We start from the raw sequence: 10,128 nt of genomic DNA on the forward strand, positions 1-10,128 counted from the left end.
GGGGCAATAACAGATGTTTATTTCTTGGCCCCAGAAATATATATTGAGTGATTCTGATTCTGTAAAGCCTTTGGTCGTTGGCTCTGAGTTCCATGGTGAGTCCTCTGGTCGGCATCGCCGGGTCAGGAAACTCCCCCGAGGAATCGTGCTCCCCGGGCCCCCACAGAGACCCGAGGACCATTTTGGATCTCAAATAAACTCCAAATATGCCTCTCACATCCCTGCCAGGGCACGCTCGGCGCCTGGTGTCACCAGAGTGGCCTCCGGGGACAGGATCAGCCAATGAGAACAAAGCAGCCAGATGTCTGGTTCTGGCGATCTCCCAGAAGCCAGTGCAGCGGTGCTCCACAGCATCCGCGGAGAGCGGCAGATCAAAGGTACCTGAGAATCACTCATGGCCACAAAATATGTGTTGCTTATTCCGCGGTTCCCATTAATAACAATCTGGGAGAATTTGTATTTCTAATTAACTCCTTCTTTTGGCATGAAATCACCGTAAGTTTTGTAGGTGGTAGCAGGAGTCTGGGCAGCTCAAAGTTACAGGATGTCTCGTATCATACCGATTCTTGACCCACTGCTGGATTTACGTATTACCGTACAATTGAACTATTTTTATATCATTTGTGGTTGAAATTAAAAAGGTAAAAGGATGCGGCAATCAATATCTACAATGCTCATCATTCATTAACAACTATACATTGATTGTAGTTACTTCTGGGAAGTGTGGTTTTTGAGGCAGATAAATATATTTGTGAGCTGATATTTGCTTTTAATGTTAGACTGTGCATTTTATCATTCATTCTGATCTGTGAAAGTATAGCTTTCCAGAATATGTCCAACTCCCAACTCCATACATTGTATGATAGTGCAGTCTGTTTAGCACACTCATATTTACAGTTGGCCTCTTTCTCTCTCTGAAGCACACAGTTAAATAATGAAATAAAGAGGTAAGAACAATGAGGGACTTGGCTTTGGGAAAAACATTTGCCGTTCCTACATGCTTATGAAGAAGTGTGATGCATTTCATCTCCTTGTGTCTCACACATACTTCGGATTCACGGTGTCGTGTAGTGTACATTAAAGCCATTGTTTAATGGTATGCAACATATAGAATGTGTGCATTTCATAACTAAAATATTCAGTCAATCACCTATTAATTATTAAGTATGGAGTGGGTTCCTTTATGGAGGTGTGATTGAAAAAAGCATTCATTATCATTAGAAATCCTGACTTCATGGTTATTTATGTCTTTCATATACCATGCGTGTGAGTGTGGATTCTTTGGTGTTTTCAGAAAAGGGTGACATATACATTATGGGTGTCTCATGTTGACAGCCTTATGTTTGCTGCTGTCTTTACTCATCTTTACTCGCATAGGGCAATCCTTTTGGTCTTTTGACCAAAATTTCCCCGCATATAATTAATGGATGAATAATTTATTTATATTTTTCTGTGGAAACATGTTTCTTAATGTATGTTAAGGTCAGAAGAAGCATTCACACATCACACCTGTACAGGTATGCCGTCAATAAGACACAAATGTTGGAAGCAAGTGACACACAATGTAGACAAGTTATTACCACAGATTATTCAGATTATAGACCTGCTGGACAGCTTTGTGTTCTTAATGGCTATTAAAAGTTCTGTCTCCCTTCTGACTCCGTAACAGCTCAATCTGATATATCCTCATCAAACTGGATTAAACTAATTAAGGGGTGGGACTAAGTACAATAGGGTTGCAAAAGTTGTTTGGAAGTGGCAGAAAAATGCTGTTACGAACTGAAACCTAATGTATTTAAAAAAGTGAGGATGGAAGAACCAAAGGGCCAACTGGTAAGTCTACTATATGTTCTATGCCATTAGAAAATAAGATGTGCTTGCAGCAAGTGCAGATAAACTGGAACTCTTTAAAAATATGGTGCTATTGACCCAATCAATCATTGAAGATGGGTCAAAAAGGCCAGGGCATACATAAAAATAGTAACTTGTATTTATTATAATTAAGCATTAATGTTAAAAAAAATGTCAGCACTGAGCCTGTGCCATTACACAGGAATACCAGTGCTAAAATAATGGATTCTCCTGTCTGACACAGTTAGCAGTTTGGAGGAAAAAGCGTGATTGTTTTTTCAGCATGCTTCTGTATTTTGAACTGTGATCCGGGGATCAGATTTTTAACGATGTAAAAACTGTGGAATGGAGTGAACTCAGGACAGAAACGTCGAAGTAAGAACTCTGTAGGACTCCTCCAACATCACAAAATCCGATTAATAATTCATAAGCTTGTGTTTCAGCAGTCTGAATATGTGTGTACTGTGTGTCATCAACAGATAGTGTTAACAAAGAACAATACACTTTCCTGGATATAGTGATGATCTCCATCCAGGCAAAAAAATGAATCTATAACCTTGGTACAGTGACTGGGGGAACCACCGAAAGTGTAATATTCACGGACATTTAACTGGATATTTCCTGGTTCTTTTTCAGTGCCCATAATGTCTGATAGGCTTCAACATTGTTAGAATCACACAAAAAATGAGTTGACCCTCCTCACTGGGTTGCCCTCACACTGGCTGTCAAATAATACCCATGATCCAACAGCATGAAAGATTGACAGTGTGAACCACGCAATTGCAAGGAAGCTTTTCAAGCTGATTTCTCAAGTCACTCACAGTGATGTCATGGAGAATATAAATGGTCTCTTTTTGGAGTTTTCCATTTTTATCGAGGGTTTCCATTAAAATTGTACTTAAAGTACAAGTGAAATCCTCAAGAGGTTCATCAACAAACCACACAATCTTTCCTCTCCAAATATTAATTATTTTAATATTTAATCAGAACGCAGCAGTATTTAAAGGCCATTTGAATAGGTGTGTGAGTATTGTATAGTGGTTATTGCAAATAAGCAGAAGGTTTAAAGTTCCAATGAGTGGTGCTGTTGTATCTTTGAGCATGGTGCATTCTTTTGAGCAAGGAAAGCTATGAAACATCCATCTAAGGGGACAAGTAGACCCAAGCCATGCCAGGAAAATTCCCTGTACATATATAAGTATATAGGGCAATGACATCTGTCATATGTATATACATTTATTAGGCTATAGCTAGCTAATAACTGCACATCACCTCATTATAACATACAGCAATCATGTTATGCAGGCATGTTAAGCAATCATATTCTCCTGGCCATTATGGTGATATAAACTCTGAAGATACTGCATTGTTGAACACAACTGCAACAGGAAATTCCATCATTTATAACTTTTGACTTAATTCGTACATAGCCTGGACCAATCAAAATTATTATCTAATTCTTACAGCTCTTAAGTTAAAATATACATTCTCCCCCCGAAATAAAAACTATGGGCACCATTGACCCTGCTTTCCTCACTCAAACAACGTTTGAAGCCTCGTAAAATAAACACAACTCCTCTTTTTATTTTACTCCACCGCGCCACTGCGAGTTCAGTGAGCGTCTCACACTGCGCGGCGAGCAGCGAGGGCCAGGAGCTGACAGGCGGTGATGAGGCAGCTCTCTAGGAGGACCCGACAGGGGGCCTACCTAGCATGCTGTCTGGCCCGAGGGCCTATGGGAGTGAATTGTGATTATTATGTTAATGCATCAGCCCGCTGCCCCCTCTCTCTCTCCCAGCTGGCCTCCTCGGCCATTAGGGCCGGCTTCGCTCTGACAGAGGAATAATATGCTTCGTGATTGAAAGGCCAAAAGATCATTCGCTTAGAAGGGAGAGGCCACACTTAGAGGATGTGCTTGGAGCGCCATTGTGCGCGAAGGCCTCGGAGCAAAACATGCATTTATTTAGCGATACCTATGGATTCTGGGAACGGGTATTTATTAAGGAGTAATGGACATTACTGAGGTGGGGTTTAGCTTCTCACATATTATAACAGCGAGTATGAATGCACAGCTCAAATCCGAAAGGGATTTTTGTTAAAATGGCCGCATCCAAAATTAATACATCATTACCTAAAAAGAAAATGGCAGTAAAAACTGTATAGTACTGTATAGATGTAGGAGCTGTAAGCTTTCCTTTCCTCTTCCTGTAATTGACAGTGTTCTAAAATATTATCAGTATCGGCTGAAACTGCCCCGGCCCACCCGGACGCACGCGGCTCCCACCCAGAATGCCTCTGTGGGAAGAGCCCGCTGTCACGGCGGCCTCAGATGCCTTCTTTAACATCTGCCTCGGGAGAAGAAAGGCCCGGGATGATGGGCTTTGGGAAATTCCTCCACGATCCCGCGGATATGTCAGGGATCTCTCTCATCATTCGCCTCGTAGACGGTTCGCCTACCACAGCCGCTCTTCGATGCTGCACCATTCGCCAATCTCATTTTTCTCCCCCCCCCCCCCCCGAACCTCTCCCGTTTTTGCTGTGAGCAGTAGAACCACACCACGTGCTACTGTTTTGTTGGTTTGTTTGCTTTTTTTTTTTTTTTTTTAAATAAAGCTGAATAAATAGAGCAGGTTTTTTTTTCTTCTTTTTCTTTTTTCAGGTGAGATGTTCTTTAGGAGCCCCGCGTGTATCTGCTCTCCTGTCAGCGTCACAATGAAGTGGCCCTCTGAGGATGTGCTCTGTTTTGCTGGAAGATTCTAGACTCCTTTGCAAACAAGATAAAGGGCTTCGGCAGGTAATTGCCGGGTAGATACTTTACTGTGACTAAATGTCTCTAACAAGGGAGTGGGGGTGGAGCCCAAGCGTGTAGCTGTACTCTGAAAAACAGATCAGATAAAGGGGTGAGAGGAGCCCAGGCAGTGTGTGTAATTGCCTCTTTGTTGATAACCTGGGTTGCGAATCTCTTCTGTTTCACAATTCTGCCTTCCAGATCTTTGCAACAGACAGAAAAACAAGATAGCAGCCAGGGCCCTTCAGATAATAACATGCAAATGTAATGAGCGCCATGTGATAACTTCAGCATGAGCTATTGGTGGCTCGTTTTCATAGTCCCGCCCTCAAATTTGTGACCTCACATGCTTTTTTTGCAACACTATTTACTCTGACTTCTCTGACAAAACAGCATATATTTTTTACACCCCCGTAGTTCTCCACTGTGGAAAAACTTTGAGGTGAGGTGATTCGCGAATTGTTCCATCTGGGGTAGGTAACTTGAGACCTGGAGTCCTGGAATGGGTTTGGCATCCTTTATTTTCCTTGTTGTTTGTTAAGGTTTGAATTTGACTCACTTGCCTTTACCAGCTCAAAGCCTTTTTCGATACCAGTCCTATAGACTAACGAGGAAAGGGAGCTTCGAACTGGGGGGAAAAATGGCGCTGTCAGGTCCATGACAAAGAAACGTCGCCCACGCCCCCCCCCCCCCCCCCTCCCCACAGGCCCGTGTCAGCTCCGTCATGTGACTCATTTACCCACGGTTCAAACGGCGCTGTCTCCTCGGCGAGCTGGCCTGACAGAGCTACGCCGTTCGGTTTGGGGAAATGAGCCCGGGCTGACTGCGCGCTGGAGAGACGACACGCCGCGATCTGTCGGCGCATCCGTCCGTCCGTCCCGCCGTCCTCCCGGCCCGTTCCTGGAAGGCATCCGGAAAGACATCCGCTCGCGAGCGGAGCTAATCGCCACCCAATCCAATCGGGCCCGGGAGAGGAACAGGCTGATTGGCACAGAGTCAATATTAGGGAGGCCTGATGTTGGATTAACTCATGGTTAGTTAATTAGTGGGTCCTCCGGTTTCCCAGGATTCCCCTGCCCAATGGGGCTCACAGAACAGAGGGATTTTCCTTACTCCCCAGAGCTGTTTTTTCCTGCCCTTTCCACAACTCTTCATTTAGTAATAGGCCACACACGGACCACTTTTAAATGCAGTGCTGTTAGCTCTCCTCACAACAGCAAGCTCTGCCTGGCCCAGTTGCGGACATGACAGTCGTTGCAAATACAAGGTTCAGCCTCCACCGGCGGAGGGAAAAAATTGTGTCAGGAGGATGTTCATATGCGGTGGGGAAAGTTTGAGTGTGGGGCAAACTTTGGTCAGTGGCAATGGTTTCTTTATTTAACCATCTCTAACTTCAGTAACCCCAGTACCCCAACCTGCCCCCCCATCCTCAACCTCATATTTCATATTCTACCCCCCCCCCCCACCCCCACACCCCTCCCAACACACACACACCTCGCTCTCACCACTGAGGTCCTGAGCAAGCCTGCACATCACCGAGGCCATTAAAGATGGAGTGTGTCGGTGTGGCCGAGGCGAACCCGGGCTCCAAACCCTCGGAACTGCCTGCGAGGTCCGACAGGTCCCGGGTAATGAGCAGTGCCCCCGGACTGAAAGGGTCAATAATTCATACCGAGCTCGGCCCGACAGGGGAGCGGAGCGCGAGGTTTAAGTGATCTTTGTTCTAGTCTTCCTGCTCTGTGCTGCTCCAGTACTTTAAAGGGCATACACAAACAGAATTCAATTTTTCAGGGCTACCAGGTTCCTGCACCGTTCTGTGCCACCACCATTATCTCTTACAGGAGCAGCTTCCACACCTCCCACTGTCATACATGTATCATTAGAGCCATTATGAAGCCATACTTTTGAGGCTTTTATTAGCATTTTTGAGCACAACACAATTAGCTCGATCTGCTCTTCTGCATTATCGAAATTGATATCTCAAGATAACTATTTTGACCCAAGGATTATGACATTGATGTCAGCATCTTTGGGGTTTATTTATAATACTGATTAAGTGGCTTGTGATTTTAAGATAATCATTTCTCGAGTGTTGCAATCCTGTATGATTTGCAGTCATATAAATCCAGAGAATATTATTTTACAATAGCATTAATGAGCCACTTTGTGAGTCAACTGTCCCAATTAGCTTCATTACAATTCACACAACTCTCCACTATTGTCTGTGTATGTATGTGCTAATTGAGAACATAATGAAAAGCAGTGGAGATGAAGCTCCGTGTAAACTGAGAATGAAATACAAGTATAGTCTGATCACATGAAGGTTAAACACCAAGGTCTAGATGTTAATAATGGCAGTGATAGTACCCTTATAAATGAAGTTTAAATAGAGAGGATAATAGCGGAGTCTGTTGTTTTAATAATGAATTTGCAAAATGGATTTGTGTGGAGGCTGAAATGTCATTTCAGATGACGTTCACATTGTTCTGTTTTAATATAATGAAGGGGACCTGACAGGTCAGCCAGAATGTGTTTGTCATCCAATTGAGTTCCACATCACTTCTGCATTATTGAATAAAACTGATTTACCCAGAAATGAGAAGGCAGTAAATATCGCTCACTTTGCGAAGTACAAGACATACGCTGGATCAGAAACACACGTTTTCACCGAACGCCGGGCATTCTGGGAATAATCTATCACTACCGAATAATGACCGCAATCAAGGGAGGTATGTAAAAATACCACTTTTATAAAACATTCTCTCCATTAGCTGTCATCATTTGCGGAATGTATGTCGAAATAAGCATTTTGTAATAGCCCGTGTGTAAGATGAATGCTATTCCCAGGGGGGGCCCGGGATATGTTGGGATGGGGAGTGAAATATCGGCCCCGGGATTGGACGCAGATATTGTCCCGCTCCCCTCGGCCTCTCAGACGTCGGCCCCGCATCCGTCAATGTCGACGGGCTCGCCTCTCAGAGAACGCCCCCCCCCCCCATCCCTCCCCTTGCAGAGGCACTTCATTTCCTTAAGAGGAGCAGACACCTGATTCAATTTGCACCCCATTACAAGGAGCCTGACTTTGTTTTCCGTCCCCCGCTGCCATCTGAAGAACGATCTCGTGCCTTTGAGCACAAAAGACGCCATCTATTAAACGTGGCGAGAGGCTAATTTCCGGCGTGTGACTCTGGACGTGCCAAACACCAACACCACCCACCCCCCGTCCCCCGCACCCCTGTCCCCTCCCATCCTCCGCTCCCCACTTTCTCTCACTTATCCTCTTATCTTCTCTCTCTTCACTCTTTTTATCCCGCATTTCCTTCATGAGTGAAAGGATGAGCGCAGTCTTTGAGTGCTCTGCGAACACACAGAATGCCTTAAGAGTCTCTTAAGGGGTATCGGAGATGTCCAGCGAGAGATCTGCCGCTCATACTGAACACGTCCTGGGAGACGTATCGCAGTCAGATTCAACGTTTCCTGAGAGATATCTCTGAAGCATATTGATCACGTCCTGTGAGATTATCTCACAGCTATATAATGAGCATGTCCTGTGAGATTATAACGCAGCTATATTGAGCATGTCCTGTGAGATGTCCCTTAGTAAATTTGAGAATGTCTGCTGAGATACAATACCTTTTCACCCAGTTATATTGTTCACCCATATATAGTTAAATGTCATAAATGTGTTTTTTTTAGGATTTAGGATAATTTATTTCAAAAATCAGTTTTATTAAGTCTGCTGCCTACATTAGGACAGTGCTAGGACATTTGCCATACATGTTATATACATTTGCCATACATTTTATATGTTAAAGGAGCCTATCCCAGATTGCATTGGGCAAGAGGCAGGAATATACCCCAGACAGGTCACCAATCTATATTTCCCAGTCTTCAGTGGTATTATCAAGCGCACATCTTTAAGCGCACACCACAGTAAGGTATTTCAAAGTGAACAACTATTTGAGCACACATATTTATTTCAATATTTTACATAACAATGAACTTGCATTATTTAATGAAAATAAATGTTTCTTATAAATTAATACAGATCTTTATTTCACAGCATTTAACAACCAATGAATGGTATTTGCTTTTAGATACTGTAGATACTTTTTGTTGAGGGGAGGGGGGTGGGAAGACACTTACAGTGCAACAAGACAACACAACACTCATACATTGACTCAAAGTGAAAACAGGAATTTAATTTTATTTAAATATGTTAAGTAGATATTGAACAATGTTTATGCAGTTGGTCTGTGGTCCTGTATCCTCTTACCAGTGTAAACACTACATTCTTGGTTAAGCTCATTGTGTCAGCAGTTCCTTAATAGCAAATTTTATGGCTACAAAAGTAGAAAGAAAGTTAGTTGACAAAGTAAATATAACTACTACAGATATTTTCTTTGCAACATTGACCTTGGAAATGATGCAAGTTAGCTCACTTTCAAATACTGAGCAATCAATAGTAAGAAGAATATTTTGGAAGCAGGTAAGATTTTCTGGCTTCACTGCCCCCTGTACTTTACCAGTCCTGTTATAAGAAAATATACATTTCTTACAAATTCCCCTTACAATGGTGTATGGGTGTGTATGCACATTTGTGTGTGCAGAAAAGGTAATTTTATATGTAATACATTCATGTAAATACCTAAGATACAGTAGAGTATTCAATTGTTAATATGAATAAATCTGCTAATGGATATCTGTAAAGCAAGGCTGTGAAATGTGTGAATGTATTTGATCTCTCAATAAAGACATCAGACATTGGCTATTCGCTCTCATGAAGGGAATTGGCCAGAAGAAATAGAGAAGATGTTCCCTACACATGTAGTTCTTGTCATTATATTTTAGCAGTCTCTTTTAAAATGAATGAATATTTCAATAGTTATTGCCAGGGAGTTTCTCGTTATTTTTTATTTATTTTTATTTTTTTTGACCATTCCTCACAAGTGAATTTGTCTTATAATAATTTAATTAACAGCATGAACAGCTTTGCGTATTTATACAGCCAACTGGACTGAATTAATATGAAGTCCGGGCTGTCAGTTCCAAATGTCATGATCCCTCATGTTCCCAACACAAAGTCTTGCAGACAGTGTGTAAATAAGTGTGTTTGCTCCAGCCTCTACAGCTGCAGGGTGGCTGTGTGTTACACTGGGCTCATCCTCTCTGGCTGAGGGCCCTAGTGAGGCTCACCTGCCAGAAAGAAGGGTGATATTTATTATTTACCTGAGAAATCCCAATGTTTCCTCAAGTGTCATTAATTGGATCCTTGTTTATTATTTCTGTGTGTGTGCGTGTGTGTGTGTGTGTGCGTGCGTGTTTGCGTGTGTGTCTGCATGCATGCATGTGTGTGTGTGGGTGCGGGTGTGTAGGAATGTATGCAAATATGTGCAGGTGTGTGTATGCATGCATGTGTCCACATGTGGTGCGTTTTTTTGCTTTGGTACTTGCATGTGAGTGTGTGTGTGTGTGTGTGCGCCTGTGTG

Source organism: Anguilla anguilla, chromosome 5, assembly GCF_013347855.1.
Source record: "Anguilla anguilla isolate fAngAng1 chromosome 5, fAngAng1.pri, whole genome shotgun sequence".
Taxonomy (NCBI): domain Eukaryota; kingdom Metazoa; phylum Chordata; class Actinopteri; order Anguilliformes; family Anguillidae; genus Anguilla; species Anguilla anguilla.